Source organism: Tursiops truncatus, unplaced genomic scaffold (assembly GCF_011762595.2).
Source record: "Tursiops truncatus isolate mTurTru1 unplaced genomic scaffold, mTurTru1.mat.Y mat_scaffold_448_arrow_ctg1, whole genome shotgun sequence".
Taxonomy (NCBI): domain Eukaryota; kingdom Metazoa; phylum Chordata; class Mammalia; order Artiodactyla; family Delphinidae; genus Tursiops; species Tursiops truncatus.
This window is the reverse complement of record NW_022983307.1, coordinates 1-15378: the sequence shown is the minus strand read 5'-3', so window position 1 is coordinate 15378 and position 15378 is coordinate 1. Positions and strand designations below refer to the sequence as shown.

The window sequence follows — 15378 nt, the reverse complement described above, 5'->3', positions numbered from 1 at the left end:
GGCCCGGTGGCCGGCATACATCCCCTCGCGCGGTCATTCATTCGCTCACCGCCCGCTGACTCACTTGTTCAAATGACACATTGCGTCTCTTGGCCCCTCTTGAGACTAGGAAGACCTTGGCCTCAGAGGCCTGCTGAAGGCCTGGCTGGAGTCCAGAGCCTCAGCCTTCTTCATGCCCTTCACTGGGCCTGGAGCTGGACCTGCCCAGATGTGGAACCTCCCAGTTTGGAAGCAACTTCTTGTATGAGGCTCTCTGTGGACAGGGACAGCTGAGACACAGAGGAGGTGCCCAGAGACCAGGGGTTTGGAGTCTGCAGCTGCAGATGTACTTAGTGCATGGTATAGGACCAGGAGGGGCCTGCTGGCAGAACTGTGGCCACTAAACCAAAGGGACCCTCAGGCCAAGAAGGGGACACTGGCTTCTTATTGCAGGAAGCCAAGCAAAGGGACCCAGGCTGGCAGAAGGAGTGGCGCTTCCAAGCCACAGACCACCAATGTTTCCTGGACTCTGGCGCTCTTTATTCCTCTCTCCATGCCCTGCCGCCCCCAGCCCCAGCCCCCGCCCCCATTTGCTGCTGGTAAGTTCATTTTCCCCAGTCTGGCTCCCGTGCAGAGAGGGCCTGGAGGCCGAGGTGGAAGGTAGCAGCGAGTTGGCCCGCGCTTGGCCCTCCTGCGGTTGCCGCTTCAGCACCAGACTGTCATACACCTGGTAGTTGGCATTGCCTCCTGGGTTCCGGCTGAGTGGCATGAAGGTGGGCGGGGGTGGAGGGTGCTCGGTAGCCTGGACGTCGGGCAGGAGGTGAGAGGGGCGGAGGAGCAGCGCTGAGCTGGGAGCCGGGGCCCGCTGGTCCGAGGCCTCGGCCAGTACCGTGAGGGAGGCGGAGGTGGCCACAGGGCGCCGCAAGGGCAGGATCTCAGCCCATGCGGCCGCCGGGTGCCGCACCTCGTGGGGATCGCGGGAGTAATCCAAGTGTCCCGTGGAGGGGTGCAGGCTGCGGTTGGACTCGCTGTGAGCACAGCTGGGGAGGCTACGTCTGTGGGCCGGTGGGGTGTCGCGCTACCAGGCTTCGGGCCGGTAGCCCCGAGGAACCAGAGCGGATGGAGGCTCAGAGCCCTCCAGACCCAGACTCCGCCGCGGGCCCAGTTGCCGTCCTTTCGGCCCACGAGCCCCTCGACCTGCACCTGGCCGCCCCCACCGGCGCCCAGTCCCGGCGCCGCCACCTGTGTGCCGGAGTGTCCCTCCACAGCTCCCTCCGACTAAAGCCCCACCACCACCCCGCCCCTCTGGCGTGTCACCGCGGCCGGGTGCGGGAGCGGGATCGAGGGCAGGGGCCGCTTCCCCGGGCCTGCCGGCCACCAGGGGCGGGGTCCTGAGCTCGGCGGGGGGTGTGGGGCAGGGGTGGCCTTGCCGGGGCTGAGGGGCCGTGGCGACTCAATGGTGGCTCCCAGTGGCTTCGGGCCAGCTGCTGTCGGGCAGGAGGGCCGGCCCGGGCTGCGGCCGGGCTGCGCCGAGCGCCGCGTGGGCGGGCAGGGCCGATGCCCAAGGGACCGCGGGCCCCGGGCCCTGAAGCCTCCGGGGCCACGTCCCTGTGGGCGACGTGCGGGATCTTGGGCGGGGCGCCAAGCGCCGAAGGGTTTGCTGGGTCACGGCCGCCCTGGGCTGGGAGGTGGTCGCCAAACCCTCCGCCGCCGCCCGATACCCGAGACCTCCGTTCCCCCTGCCTGGGCGGGCCAGGGGGCCCTGCCGGGGCGGGCCGGCCGCCAGGCTGGCGTTCAGGCGCCAGCGCCAGCGAAACTGGCCCTCAAGAGGCAGCCCGCGGCCCCCGCCCCCGTCTACGGCCATACCACCCTGAACGCGCCCGATCTCGTCTGATCTCGGAAGCTAAGCAGGGTCGGGCCTGGTTAGTACTTGGATGGGAGACCGCCTGGGAATACCGGGTGCTGTAGGCTTTTTGCCTCCCGCTCCGCCCCGCCTTCTCCTTTACTCGCCCGCGGCGGGGGCCGCCGGCTCCGCCCCCGCCGGGCCCCGCTGCAGGCAGTAGTCAAGGTGGTTTGCCTGCCCGAGCAGGAAGCTTGGGCGATGGCAGAAGCGGGAAGAAACTCTTGAGCACAGGTTCTTGGGATCCACGGAGCAGCGCATGCACATGCGATGGCTGCCTACACAGCTGGCTTGCTTGTCTGTGGGGAAAGGCGAGATGGGTCAGGGCCTGGGTTCCTGAGGGGCTGAGAATCAAGGCAGGGATAGAAGAAAGGGGACAGGCCCACATCCCCTGAACCCACGCCGGCGCCCACTCACCTTTGTGGAAAATACGATTGAAAAGTGCCCGCAAGAATCTCTTCAGATGCCTCCAGAGTTGAGGGAAGAAGGGGAGGGGGGAGGCCGGGAGCAGGGTGAGCCCTGAAATCCAACCCTTGTCCGGTCACACCCCAGCAGCCCTCCCACCTCAGCCCCTTCAAGACCCCAGGGCTCCCCCAACCGCGCTGCACAGATCCTGCCCTGACCATAGTCACCACGTTGATCCCCACGTTGAGCAAGATGAAGCTGACCGGGATCAGAAGAATTGAGTATCCTTGCTCCTGGCATTTCCTGGGGATGGGGCCAGTGAACGGCTCGGCTCGGTAGTAGTTTCGCTCACCCATGGCCGTTGGTCCCAGGACTGCCTGGGCCCCCTGCCCTCCAGTTTTAACTGGGAGCCAGACTGGGTCATAATGGGGCAGGTGGTGAGGTCACAGTGAGGGAGGGGGATGAAAAGGAGGGCCCAGAGTGGCATTCCCTGGTAACCAGGGTCAGGTAAGCTGAGCCTGGACAGTCAAACAGGGCCCGGTGGCCGGCATACATCCCCTCGCGCGGTCATTCATTCGCTCACCGCCCGCTGACTCACTTGTTCAAATGACACATTGCGTCTCTTGGCCCCTCTTGAGACTAGGAAGACCTTGGCCTCAGAGGCCTGCTGAAGGCCTGGCTGGAGTCCAGAGCCTCAGCCTTCTTCATGCCCTTCACTGGGCCTGGAGCTGGACCTGCCCAGATGTGGAACCTCCCAGTTTGGAAGCAACTTCTTGTATGAGGCTCTCTGTGGACAGGGACAGCTGAGACACAGAGGAGGTGCCCAGAGACCAGGGGTTTGGAGTCTGCAGCTGCAGATGTACTTAGTGCATGGTATAGGACCAGGAGGGGCCTGCTGGCAGAACTGTGGCCACTAAACCAAAGGGACCCTCAGGCCAAGAAGGGGACACTGGCTTCTTATTGCAGGAAGCCAAGCAAAGGGACCCAGGCTGGCAGAAGGAGTGGCGCTTCCAAGCCACAGACCACCAATGTTTCCTGGACTCTGGCGCTCTTTATTCCTCTCTCCATGCCCTGCCGCCCCCTGCCCCTGCCCCCGCCCCCCTTTGCTGCTGGTAAGTTCATTTTCCCAGTCTGGCTCCCGTGCAGAGAGGGCCTGGAGGCCGAGGTGGAAGGTAGCAGCGAGTTGGCCCGCGCTTGGCCCTCCTGCGGTTGCCGCTTCAGCACCAGACTGTCATACACCTGGTAGTTGGCATTGCCTCCTGGGTTCCGGCTGAGTGGCATGAAGGTGGGCGGGGGTGGAGGGTGCTCGGTAGCCTGGACGTCGGGCAGGAGGTGAGAGGGGCGGAGGAGCAGCGCTGAGCTGGGAGCCGGGGCCCGCTGGTCCGAGGCCTCGGCCAGTACCGTGAGGGAGGCGGAGGTGGCCACAGGGCGCCGCAAGGGCAGGATCTCAGCCCATGCGGCCGCCGGGTGCCGCACCTCGTGGGGATCGCGGGAGTAATCCAAGTGTCCCGTGGAGGGGTGCAGGCTGCGGTTGGACTCGCTGTGAGCACAGCTGGGGAGGCTACGTCTGTGGGCCGGTGGGGTGTCGCGCTACCAGGCTTCGGGCCGGTAGCCCCGAGGAACCAGAGCGGATGGAGGCTCAGAGCCCTCCAGACCCAGACTCCGCCGCGGGCCCAGTTGCCGTCCTTTCGGCCCACGAGCCCCTCGACCTGCACCTGGCCGCCCCCACCGGCGCCCAGTCCCGGCGCCGCCACCTGTGTGCCGGAGTGTCCCTCCACAGCTCCCTCCGACTAAAGCCCCACCACCACCCCGCCCCTCTGGCGTGTCACCGCGGCCGGGTGCGGGAGCGGGATCGAGGGCAGGGGCCGCTTCCCCGGGCCTGCCGGCCACCAGGGGCGGGGTCCTGAGCTCGGCGGGGGGTGTGGGGCAGGGGTGGCCTTGCCGGGGCTGAGGGGCCGTGGCGACTCAATGGTGGCTCCCAGTGGCTTCGGGCCAGCTGCTGTCGGGCAGGAGGGCCGGCCCGGGCTGTGGCCGGGCTGCGCCGAGCGCCGCGTGGGCGGGCAGGGCCGATGCCCAAGGGACCGCGGGCCCCGGGCCCTGAAGTCTCCGGGGCCACGTCCCTGTGGGCGACGTGCGGGATCTTGGGCGGGGCGCCAAGCGCCGAAGGGTTTGCTGGGTCACGGCCGCCCTGGGCTGGGAGGTGGTCGCCAAACCCTCCGCCGCCGCCCGATACCCGAGACCTCCGTTCCCCCTGCCTGGGCGGGCCAGGGGGCCCTGCCGGGGCGGGCCGGCCGCCAGGCTGGCGTTCAGGCGCCAGCGCCAGCGAAACTGGCCCTCAAGAGGCAGCCCGCGGCCCCCGCCCCCGTCTACGGCCATACCACCCTGAACGCGCCCGATCTCGTCTGATCTCGGAAGCTAAGCAGGGTCGGGCCTGGTTAGTACTTGGATGGGAGACCGCCTGGGAATACCGGGTGCTGTAGGCTTTTTGCCTCCCGCTCCTCCCGCCTTCTCCTTTACTCGCCCGCGGCGGGGGCCGCCGGCTCCGCCCCCGCCGGGCCCCGCTGCAGGCCCCACCTCCTCAGGCCCCTCCCACCACGGCGCGCGCCGGCGGGGGCGCTCCCCGCCGGCCCGGCCGGCCAGGCGGCCAGAAGGCGGCCCTGGAAGGCAGCCGCACCCCAGACGCTCCCGGGGTGGCCGGCCCGGACCCAGACTCCGCCGCGGGCCCAGCTGCCGTCCTTTCGGCCCGCGAGCCCCTCGACCTGCACCTGGCCGCCCCCACCGGCGCCCAGCCCCGGCGCTGCCACCTGTGTGCCGGAGTGTCCCTCCACAGCTCCCTCCGACAAAAGCCCCCACCCACCCCGCCCCTCTGGCGTGTCACCGCGGCCGGGTGCGGGAGCGGGATCGAGGGCAGGGGCCGCTTCCCCGGGCCTGCCGGCCACCAGGGGCGGGGTCCTGAACTCGGCGGGGGGTGTGGGGGCAAGGGTGGCCTTGCCGGGGCTGAGGGGCCGTGGCGACTCAATGGTGACTCCCAGTGGCTTCGGGCCAGCTGCTGTCGGGCAGGAGGGCCGGCCCGGGCTGCGGCCCGGGCTGCGCCGAGCGCCGCGTGGGCGGGCAGGGCCGATGCCCAAGGGACCGCGGGCCCCGGGCCCTGAAGCCTCCGGGGCCACGTCCCTGTGAGCGACGTGCGGGATCTTGGGCGGGGCGCCAAGCGCCGAAGGGTTTGCTGGGTCACGGCCGCCCTGGGCTGGGAGGTGGTCGCCAAACCCTCCGCCGCCGCCCGATACCCGAGACCTCCGTTCCCCCTGCCTGGGCGGGCCAGGGGGCCCTGCCGGGGCGGGCCGGCCGCCAGGCTGGCGTTCAGGCGCCAGCGCCAGCGAAACTGGCCCTCAAGAGGCAGCCCGCGGCCCCCCGCCCCCGTCTACGGCCATACCACCCTGAACGCGCCCGATCTCGTCTGATCTCGGAAGCTAAGCAGGGTCGGGCCTGGTTAGTACTTGGATGGGAGACCGCCTGGGAATACCGGGTGCTGTAGGCTTTTTGCCTCCCGCTCCGCCCGCCTTCTCCTTTACTCGCCCGCGGCGGGGGCCGCCGGCTCCGCCCCCGCCGGGCCCCGCTGCAGGCAGTAGTCAAGGTGGTTTGCCTGCCCGAGCAGGAAGCTTGGGCGATGGCAGAAGCGGGAAGAAACTCTTGAGCACAGGTTCTTGGGATCCACGGAGCAGCGCATGCACATGCGATGGCTGCCTACACAGCTGGCTTGCTTGTCTGTGGGGAAAGGCGAGATGGGTCAGGGCCTGGGTTCCTGAGGGGCTGAGAATCAAGGCAGGGATAGAAGAAAGGGGACAGGCCCACATCCCCTGAACCCACGCCGGCGCCCACTCACCTTTGTGGAAAATACGATTGAAAAGTGCCCGCAAGAATCTCTTCAGATGCCTCCAGAGTTGAGGGAAGAAGGGGAGGGGGGAGGCCGGGAGCAGGGTGAGCCCTGAAATCCAACCCTTGTCCGGTCACACCCCAGCAGCCCTCCCACCTCAGCCCCTTCAAGACCCCAGGGCTCCCCCAACCGCGCTGCACAGATCCTGCCCTGACCATAGTCACCACGTTGATCCCCACGTTGAGCAAGATGAAGCTGACCGGGATCAGAAGAATTGAGTATCCTTGCTCCTGGCATTTCCTGGGGATGGGGCCAGTGAACGGCTCGGCTCGGTAGTAGTTTTCGCTCACCCATGGCCGTTGGTCCCAGGACTGCCTGGGCCCCCTGCCCTCCAGTTTTAACTGGGAGCCAGACTGGGTCATAATGGGGCAGGTGGTGAGGTCACAGTGAGGGAGGGGGGATGAAAAGGAGGGCCCAGAGTGGCATTCCCTGGTAACCAGGGTCAGGTAAGCTGAGCCTGGACAGTCAAACAGGGCCCGGTGGCCGGCATACATCCCCTCGCGCGGTCATTCATTCGCTCACCGCCCGCTGACTCACTTGTTCAAATGACACATTGCGTCTCTTGGCCCCTCTTGAGACTAGGAAGACCTTGGCCTCAGAGGCCTGCTGAAGGCCTGGCTGGAGTCCAGAGCCTCAGCCTTCTTCATGCCCTTCACTGGGCCTGGAGCTGGACCTGCCCAGATGTGGAACCTCCCAGTTTGGAAGCAACTTCTTGTATGAGGCTCTCTGTGGACAGGGACAGCTGAGACACAGAGGAGGTGCCCAGAGACCAGGGGTTTGGAGTCTGCAGCTGCAGATGTACTTAGTGCATGGTATAGGACCAGGAGGGGCCTGCTGGCAGAACTGTGGCCACTAAACCAAAGGGACCCTCAGGCCAAGAAGGGGACACTGGCTTCTTATTGCAGGAAGCCAAGCAAAGGGACCCAGGCTGGCAGAAGGAGTGGCGCTTCCAAGCCACAGACCACCAATGTTTCCTGGACTCTGGCGCTCTTTATTCCTCTCTCCATGCCCTGCCGCCCCCTGCCCCTGCCCCCGCCCCCATTTGCTGCTGGTAAGTTCATTTTCCCAGTCTGGCTCCCGTGCAGAGAGGGCCTGGAGGCCGAGGTGGAGGTAGCAGCGAGTTGGCCCGCGCTTGGCCCTCCTGCGGTTGCCGCTTCAGCACCAGACTGTCATACACCTGGTAGTTGGCATTGCCTCCTGGGTTCCGGCTGAGTGGCATGAAGGTGGGCGGGGTGGAGGGTGCTCGGTAGCCTGGACGTCGGGCAGGAGGTGAGAGGGGGCGGAGGAGCAGCGCTGAGCTGGGAGCCGGGGCCCGCTGGTCCGAGGCCTCGGCCAGTACCGTGAGGGAGGCGGAGGTGGCCACAGGGCGCCGCAAGGGCAGGATCTCAGCCCATGCGGCCGCCGGGTGCCGCACCTCGTGGGGATGGCGGGAAGTAATCCCAAGTGTCCCGTGGAGGGGTGCAGGCTGCGGTTGGACTCGCTGTGAGCACAGCTGGGGAGGCTACGTCTGTGGCCGGTGGGGTGTCGCGCTACCAGGCTTCGGGCCGTTAGCCCCGAGGAACCAGAGCGGATGGAGGCTCAGAGCCCTCCAGACCCAGACTGCCGCCGCGGGCCCAGTTGCCGTCCTTTCGGCCCACGAGCCCCTCGACCTGCACCTGGCCGCCCCCACCGGCGCCCAGTCCCGGCGCCGCCACCTGTGTGCCGGAGTGTCCCTCCACAGCTCCCTCCGACTAAAAGCCCCACCACCACCCCCGCCCCTCTGGCGTGTCACCGCGGCCGGGTGCGGGAGCGGGATCGAGGGCAGGGGCCGCTTCCCCGGGCCTGCCGGCCACCAGGGGCGGGGTCCTGAGCTCGGCGGGGGTGTGGGGCAGGGGTGGCCTTGCCGGGGCTGAGGGGCCGTGGCGACTCAATGGTGGCTCCCAGTGGCTTCGGGCCAGCTGCTGTCGGGCAGGAGGGCCGGCCCGGGCTGCGGCCGGGCTGCGCCGAGCGCCGCGTGGGCGGGCAGGGCCGATGCCCAAGGGACCGCGGGCCCCGGGCCCTGAAGTCTCCGGGCCACGTCCCTGTGGGCGACGTGCGGGATCTTGGGCGGGGCGCCAAGCGCCGAAGGGTTTGCTGGGTCACGGCCGCCCTGGGCTGGAGGTTGGTCGCCAAACCCTCCGCCGCCGCCCGATACCCGAGACCTCCGTTCCCCCTGCCTGGGCGGGCCAGGGGGCCCTGCCGGGGCGGGCCGGCCGCCAGGCTGGCGTTCAGGCGCCAGCGCCAGCGAAACTGGCCCTCAAGAGGCAGCCCGCGGCCCCCGCCCCCGTCTACGGCCATACCACCCTGAACGCGCCCGATCTCGTCTGATCTCGGAAGCTAAGCAGGGTCGGGCCTGGTTAGTACTTGGATGGGAGACCGCCTGGGAATACCGGGTGCTGTAGGCTTTTTGCCTCCCGCTCCGCCCGCCTTCTCCTTTACTCGCCCGCGGCGGGGGCCGCCGGCTCCGCCCCCGCCGGGCCCCGCTGCAGGCAGTAGTCAAGGTGGTTTGCCTGCCCGAGCAGGAAGCTTGGGCGATGGCAGAAGCGGGGAAGAAACTCTTGAGCACAGGTTCTTGGGATCCACGGAGCAGCGCATGCACATGCGATGGCTGCCTACACAGCTGGCTTGCTTGTCTGTGGGGAAAGGCGAGATGGGTCAGGGCCTGGGTTCCTGAGGGGCTGAGAATCAAGGCAGGGATAGAAGAAAGGGGACAGGCCCCACATCCCCTGAACCCACGCCGGCGCCCACTCACCTTTGTGGAAAATACGATTGAAAAGTGCCCGCAAGAATCTCTTCAGATGCCTCCAGAGTTGAGGGAAGAAGGGGAGGGGGAGGCCGGGAGCAGGGTGAGCCCTGAAATCCAACCCTTGTCCGGTCACACCCCAGCAGCCCTCCCACCTCAGCCCCTTCAAGACCCCAGGGCTCCCCCAACCCGCGCTGCACAGATCCTGCCCTGACCAGAGTCACCACGTTGATCCCCACGTTGAGCAAGATGAAGCTGACCGGGATCAGAAGAATTGAGTATCCTTGCTCCTGGCATTTCCTGGGGATGGGGCCAGTGAACGGCTCGGCTCGGTAGTAGTTTTCGCTCACCCATGGCCGTTGGTCCCAGGACTGCCTGGGCCCCCTGCCCTCCAGTTTTAACTGGGAGCCAGACTGGGTCATAATGGGGCAGGTGGTGAGGTCACAGTGAGGGAGGGGGATGAAAAGGAGGGCCCAGAGTGGGCATTCCCTGGTAACCAGGGTCAGGTAAGCCTGAGCCTGGACAGTCAAACAGGGCCCGGTGGCCGGCAATACATCCCCTCGAGCGGTCATTTCATTCGCTCACCGCCCGCTGACTTCACTTGTTCAAATGACACATTGCGTCTCTTGGCCCCTCTTGAGACTAGGAAGACCTTGGCCTCAGAGGCCTGCTGAAGGCCTGGCTGGAGTCCAGAGCCTCAGCCTTCTTCATGCCCTTCACTGGGCCTGGAGCCTGGACCTGCCCAGATGTGGAACCTCCCAGTTTGGGAAGCAACTTCTTGTATGAGGCTCTCTGTGGACAGGGACAGCTGAGACACAGAGGAGGTGCCCAGAGACCAGGGGTTTGGAGTCTGCAGCTGCAGATGTACTTAGTGCATGGTATAGGACCAGGAGGGGCCTGCTGGCAGAACTGTGGCCACTAAACCAAAGGGACCCTCAGGCCAAGAAGGGGACACTGGCTTCTTATTGCAGGAAGCCAAGCAAAGGACCCAGGCTGGCAGAAGGAGTGGCGCTTCCAAGCCACAGACCACCCAATGTTTCCTGACTCTGGCGCTCTTTTATTCCTCTCTCCATGCCCTGCCGCCCCCTGCCCCTGCCCCCGCCCCCATTTGCTGCTGGTAAGTTCATTTTCCCAGTCTGGCTCCCGTGCAGACAGGGCCTGGAGGCCGAGGTGGAAGGTAGCAGCGAGTTGGCCCGCGCTTGGCCCTCCTGCGGTTGCCGCTTCAGCACCAGACTGTCATATACCTGGTAGTTGGCATTGCCTCCTGGGTTCCGGCTGAGTGGCATGAAGGTGGGCGGGGGTGGAGGGTGCTCGGTAGCCTGGACGTCGGGCAGGAGGGTGAGAGGGGCGGAGGAGCAGCGCTGAGCTGGGAGCCGGGGCCCGCTGGTCCGAGGCCTCGGCCAGTACCGTGAGGGAGGCGGAGGTGGCCACAGGGCGCCGCAAGGGCAGGATCTCAGCCCATGCGGCCGCCGGGTGCCGCACCTCGTGGGGGATCGCGGGGGGAGTAATCCAAGTGTCCCGTGGAGGGGTGCAGGCTGCGGTTGGACTCGCTGTGAGCACAGCTGGGGAGGCTACGTCTGTGGGCCGGTGGGGTGTCGCGCTACCAGGCTTCGGGCCGGTAGCCCCGAGGAACCAGAGCGGATGGAGGCTCAGAGCCCTCCAGACCCAGACTCCGCCGCGGGCCCAGTTGCCGTCCTTTCGGCCCACGAGCCCCTCGACCTGCACCTGGCCGCCCCACCGGCGCCCAGTCCCGGCGCCGCCACCTGTGTGCCGGAGTGTCCCTCCACAGCTCCCTCCGACTAAAGCCCCACCACCACCCGCCCCTCTGGCGTGTCACCGCGGCCGGGTGCGGGAGCGGGATCGAGGGCAGGGGCCGCTTCCCCGGGCCTGCCGGCCACCAGGGGCGGGGTCCTGAGCTCGGCGGGGGTGTGGGGCAGGGGTGGCCTTGCCGGGGCTGAGGGGCCGTGGCGACTCAATGGTGGCTCCCAGTGGCTTCGGGCCAGCTGCTGTCGGGCAGGAGGGCCGGCCCGGGCTGCGGCGGGCTGCGCCGAGCGCCGCGTGGGCGGGCAGGGCCGATGCCCAAGGGACCGCGGGCCCCGGGCCCTGAAGTCTCCGGGCCACGTCCCTGTGGGCGACGTGCGGGATCTTGGGCGGGGCGCCAAGCGCCGAAGGGTTGCTGGGTCACGGCCGCCCTGGGCTGGGAGGTGGTCGCCAAACCCTCCGCCGCCGCCCGATACCCGAGACCTCCGTTCCCCCTGCCTGGGCGGGCCAGGGGGCCCTGCCGGGGCGGGCCGGCCGCCAGGCTGGCGTTCAGGCGCCAGCGCCAGCGAAACTGGCCCTCAAGAGGCAGCCCGCGGCCCCCGCCCCCGTCTACGGCCATACCACCCTGAACGCGCCCGATCTCGTCTGATCTCGGAAGTAAGCAGGGTCGGGCCTGGTAGTACTTGGATGGGAGACCGCCTGGGAATACGCGGTGCTGTAGGCTTTTTGCTCCCGCTCCTCCCGCCTTCTCCTTTACTCGCCCGCGGCGGGGGCCGCCGGCTCCGCCCCCGCCGGGCCCCGCTGCAGGCCCCACCTCCTCAGGCCCCTCCCACCACGGCGCGCGCCGGCGGGGGCGCTCCCCGCCGGCCCGGCCGGCCAGGCGGCCAGAAGGCGGCCCTGGAAGGCAGCCGCACCCCAGACGCTCCCGGGGTGCCGGCCCGGACCCAGACTCCGCCGCGGGCCCAGCTGCCGTCCTTTCGGCCCGCGAGCCCCTCGACCTGCACCTGGCCGCCCCCACCGGCGCCCAGCCCCGGCGCTGCCACCTGTGTGCCGGAGTGTCCCTCCACAGCTCCCTCCGACAAAAGCCCCCCCCCACCCCGCCCCTCTGGCGTGTCACCGCGGCCGGGTGCGGGAGCGGGATCGAGGGCAGGGGGCCGCTTCCCCGGGCCTGCCGGCCACCAGGGGCGGGGTCCTGAACTCGGCGGGGGGTGTGGGGGCAAGGGTGGCCTTGCCGGGGTGAGGGGCCGTGGCGACTCAATGGTGACTCCAGTGGCTTCGGGCCAGCTGCTGTCGGGCAGGAGGGCCGGCCCGGGCTGCGGCCCGGGCTGCGCCGAGCGCCGCGTGGGCGGGCAGGGCCGATGCCCAAGGGACCGGGGCCCCGGGCCCTGAAGCCTCCGGGCCACGTCATGTGAGCGACGTGCGGGATCTTGGGCGGGGCGCCAAAGCGCCGAGGGTTTGCTGGGTCACGGCCGCCCTGGGCTGGGAGGTGGTCGCCAAAACCCTCCGCCGCCGCCCGATACCGAGACCTCCGTTCCCCCTGCCTGGGCGGGCCAGGGGGCCCTGCCGGGGCGGGCCGGCCGCCAGGCTGGCGTTCAGGCGCCAGCGCCAGCGAAACTGGCCTCAAGAGGCAGCCCGCGGCCCCCGCCCCCGTCTACGGCCATACCACCCTGAACGCGCCCGATCTCGTCTGATCTCGGAAGCTAAGCAGGTCGGGCCTGTTAGTACTTGGATGGGAGACCGCCTGGGAATACCGGGTGCTGTAGGCTTTTTTGCCTCCCGCTCCGCCCGCCTTCTCCTTTACTCGCCCGCGGCGGGGGCCCGCCGGCTCCGCCCCCGCCGGGCCCCGCTGCAGGCAGTAGTCAAGGTGGTTTGCCTGCCCGAGCAGGAAGCTTGGGCGATGGCAGAAGCGGGAAGAAACTCTTGAGCACAGGTTCTTGGGATCCACGGAGCAGCGCATGCGCATCGATGGCTGCCTACACAGCTGGCTTGCTTGTCTGTGGGGAAAGGCGAGATGGGTCAGGGCCTGGGTTCCTGAGGGGCTGAGAATCAAGGCAGGGATAGAAGAAAGGGGACAGGCCCACATCCCTGAACCACGCCGGCGCCCACTCACCTTTGTGGAAAATACGATTGAAAAAGTGCCCGCAAGAATCTCTTCAGATGCCTCCAGAGTTGAGGAAAGAAGGGGAGGGGGGGAGGCCGGGAGCAGGGTGAGCCCTGAAATCCAACCCTTGTCCGGTCACACCCCAGCAGCCCTCCCACCTCAGCCCCTTCAAGACCCAGGGCTCCCCCAACCGCGCTGCACAGATCCTGCCCTGACCATAGTCACCACGTTGATCCCCACGTTGAGCAGATGAAGCTGACCGGGATCAGAAGAATTGAGTATCCTTGCTCCTGGCATTTCCTGGGGATGGGGCCAGTGAACGGCTCGGCTCGGTAGTAGTTTCGCTCACCCATGGCCGTTGGGTCCAGGACTGCCTGGGCCCCTGCCCTCCAGTTTTAACTGGGAGCCAGACTGGGTCATAATGGGGCAGGTGTGAGGTCACAGTGAGGGAGGGATGAAAAGGAGGGCCCAGAGTGGGCATTCCCTGGTAACCAGGGTCAGGTAAGCTGAGCCTGGACAGTCAAAACAGGGCCCGGTGGCCGGCATACATCCCCTCGCGCGGTCATTCATTCGCTCACCGCCCGCTGACTTCACTTGTTCAAATGACACATTGCGTCTCTTGGCCCCTCTTGAGACTAGGAAGACCTTGGCCTCAGAGGCTGCTGAAGGCCTGGCTGGAGTCCAGAGCCTCAGCCTTTTCATTCCTTCACTGGGCCTGGAGCTGGACCTGCCCAGATGTGGAACTCCCAGTTTGGAAGCAACTTCTTGTATGAGGGCTCTCTGTGGACAGGGACAGCTGAGACACAGAGGAGGTGCCCAGAGACAGGGGTTGGAGTCTGCAGCTGCAGATGTACTTAGTGCATGGTATAGGACCAGGAGGGGCCTGCTGGCAGAACTGTGGCCACTAAACCAAAGGGACCCTCAGGCCAAGAAGGGGACCTGGCTTCTTATTGCAGGAAGCCAGACAAGGGACCCAGGCTGGCAGAAGGAGTGGCGCTTCCAAGCCACAGACCACCAATGTTTCCTGGACTCTGGCGCTCTTTATTCCTCTCTCCATGCCCTGCCGCCCCTGCCCCTGCCCCCGCCCCCATTTGCTGCTGGTAAGTTCATTTTCCCAGTCTGGCTCCCGTGCAGAGAGGGCCTGGAGGCCGAGTGGAAGGTAGCAGCGAGTTGGCCCGCGCTTGGCCCTCCTGCGGTTGCGCTTCAGCACCAGACTGTCATACACCTGGTAGTTGCATTGCCTCCTGGGTTCGGCTGAGTGGCATGAAGGTGGGCGGGGGTGGAGGGTGCTCGGTAGCCTGGACGTCGGGCAGGAGGTGAGAGGGGCGGAGGAGCAGCGCTGAGCTGGGAGCGGGGCCCGCTGGTCCGAGGCCTCGGCCAGTACCGTGAGGGAGGCGGAGGTGGCCACAGGGCGCCGCAAGGGCAGGATCTCAGCCCATGCGGCCGCCGGGTGCCGCACCTCGTGGGATCGCGGGAGTAATCCAAGTGTCCCGTGGAGGGGTGCAGGCTGCGGTTGGACTCGCTGTGAGCACAGCTGGGGAGGCTACGTCTGTGGGCCGGTGGGGTTGTCGCGCTACCAGGCTTCGGGCCGGTAGCCCCGAGGAACCCAGAGCGGATGGAGGCTCAGAGCCCTCCGACCCAGACTCCGCCGCGGGCCCAGTTGCCGTCCTTTCGGCCCACGAGCCCCTCGACCTGCACTGGCCGCCCCCACCGGCGCCCAGCCCCGGCGCCGCCACCTGTGTGCCGGAGTGTCCCTCCACAGCTCCCTCCGACTAAAGCCCCACCACCACCCCGCCCCTCTGGCGTGTCACCGCGGCGGCGTGCGGGAGCGGGATCGAGGGCAGGGGCCGCTTCCCCGGGCCTGCCGGCCACCAGGGCGGGGTCCTGAGCTCGGCGGGGGGTGTGGGGCAGGGGTGGCCTTGCCGGGCTGAGGGGCGTGGCGACTCAATGGTGGCTCCCAGTGGCTTCGGGCAAGCTGTCGGGCAGGAGGGCCGGCCCGGGCTGCGGCCGGGCTGCGCCGAGCGCCGCGTGGGCGGGCAGGGCCGATGCCCAAGGGACCGCGGGCCCCGGGCCCTGAAGTCTCCGGGGCCACGTCCCTGTGGGCGACCGTGCGGGATCTTGGGGCGGGCGCCAAGCGCCGAAGGGTTTGCTGGGTCACGGCCGCCCTGGGCTGGGAGGTGGTCGCCAAACCCCCCGCCGCCGCCCGATACCCGAGACCTCCGTTCCCCCTGCTGGGCGGGCCAGGGGGCCCTGCCGGGGCGGGCCGGCCGCCAGGCTGGCGTTCAGGCGCCAGCGCCAGCGAAACTGGCCATCAAGAGGCAGGCCGCGGCCCCCGCCCCGTCTACGGCCCTACCCCTGAACGCGCCCGATCTCGTCTGATCTCGGAAGCTTAAGCAGGGTCGGCCTGGTTAGTACTTGGATGGGAGACCGCCTGGGAATACGGGTGCTGTAGGCTTTTTGCCTCCCGCTCTCCCGCCTTCTCCTTTTACTCGCCCGCGGCGGGGGCCGCCGGCTCCGCCCCCGCCGGGCCCCGCTGCAGG

At 68.1% G+C, this 15378-nt stretch overlaps 6 non-coding genes and 1 pseudogene across 6 annotated transcripts; all 7 read left to right on the top strand.

Annotated features, from left to right (window-relative positions):
- The first annotated feature begins 1831 nt into the window (after positions 1-1831).
- Positions 1832-1950, top strand: LOC117310856 (5S ribosomal RNA). Its single transcript, XR_004524899.1, has one exon. It is a non-coding gene; the product is annotated as a 5S ribosomal RNA (ribosomal RNA).
- A 2698-nt stretch (positions 1951-4648) lies between these two features.
- On the top strand, positions 4649-4767 carry LOC117310853 (5S ribosomal RNA). The gene has a single exon (XR_004524897.1). It is a non-coding gene; the product is annotated as a 5S ribosomal RNA (ribosomal RNA).
- Positions 4768-5700: 933 nt separating this feature from the next.
- On the top strand, positions 5701-5819 carry LOC117310842 (5S ribosomal RNA). The gene has a single exon (XR_004524885.1). It is a non-coding gene; the product is annotated as a 5S ribosomal RNA (ribosomal RNA).
- Positions 5820-8519: 2700 nt separating this feature from the next.
- On the top strand, positions 8520-8638 carry LOC117310831 (5S ribosomal RNA). The gene has a single exon (XR_004524874.1). It is a non-coding gene; the product is annotated as a 5S ribosomal RNA (ribosomal RNA).
- A 2706-nt stretch (positions 8639-11344) lies between these two features.
- LOC117310854 (5S ribosomal RNA) lies at positions 11345-11461 on the top strand. Its single transcript, XR_004524898.1, has one exon. It is a non-coding gene; the product is annotated as a 5S ribosomal RNA (ribosomal RNA).
- Positions 11462-12386: 925 nt separating this feature from the next.
- LOC117310852 (5S ribosomal RNA) lies at positions 12387-12503 on the top strand. Its single transcript, XR_004524895.1, has one exon. It is a non-coding gene; the product is annotated as a 5S ribosomal RNA (ribosomal RNA).
- Positions 12504-15177: 2674 nt separating this feature from the next.
- Positions 15178-15293, top strand: LOC117310855 (5S ribosomal RNA; annotated as a pseudogene).
- The last annotated feature ends 85 nt before the right edge of the window (positions 15294-15378 follow it).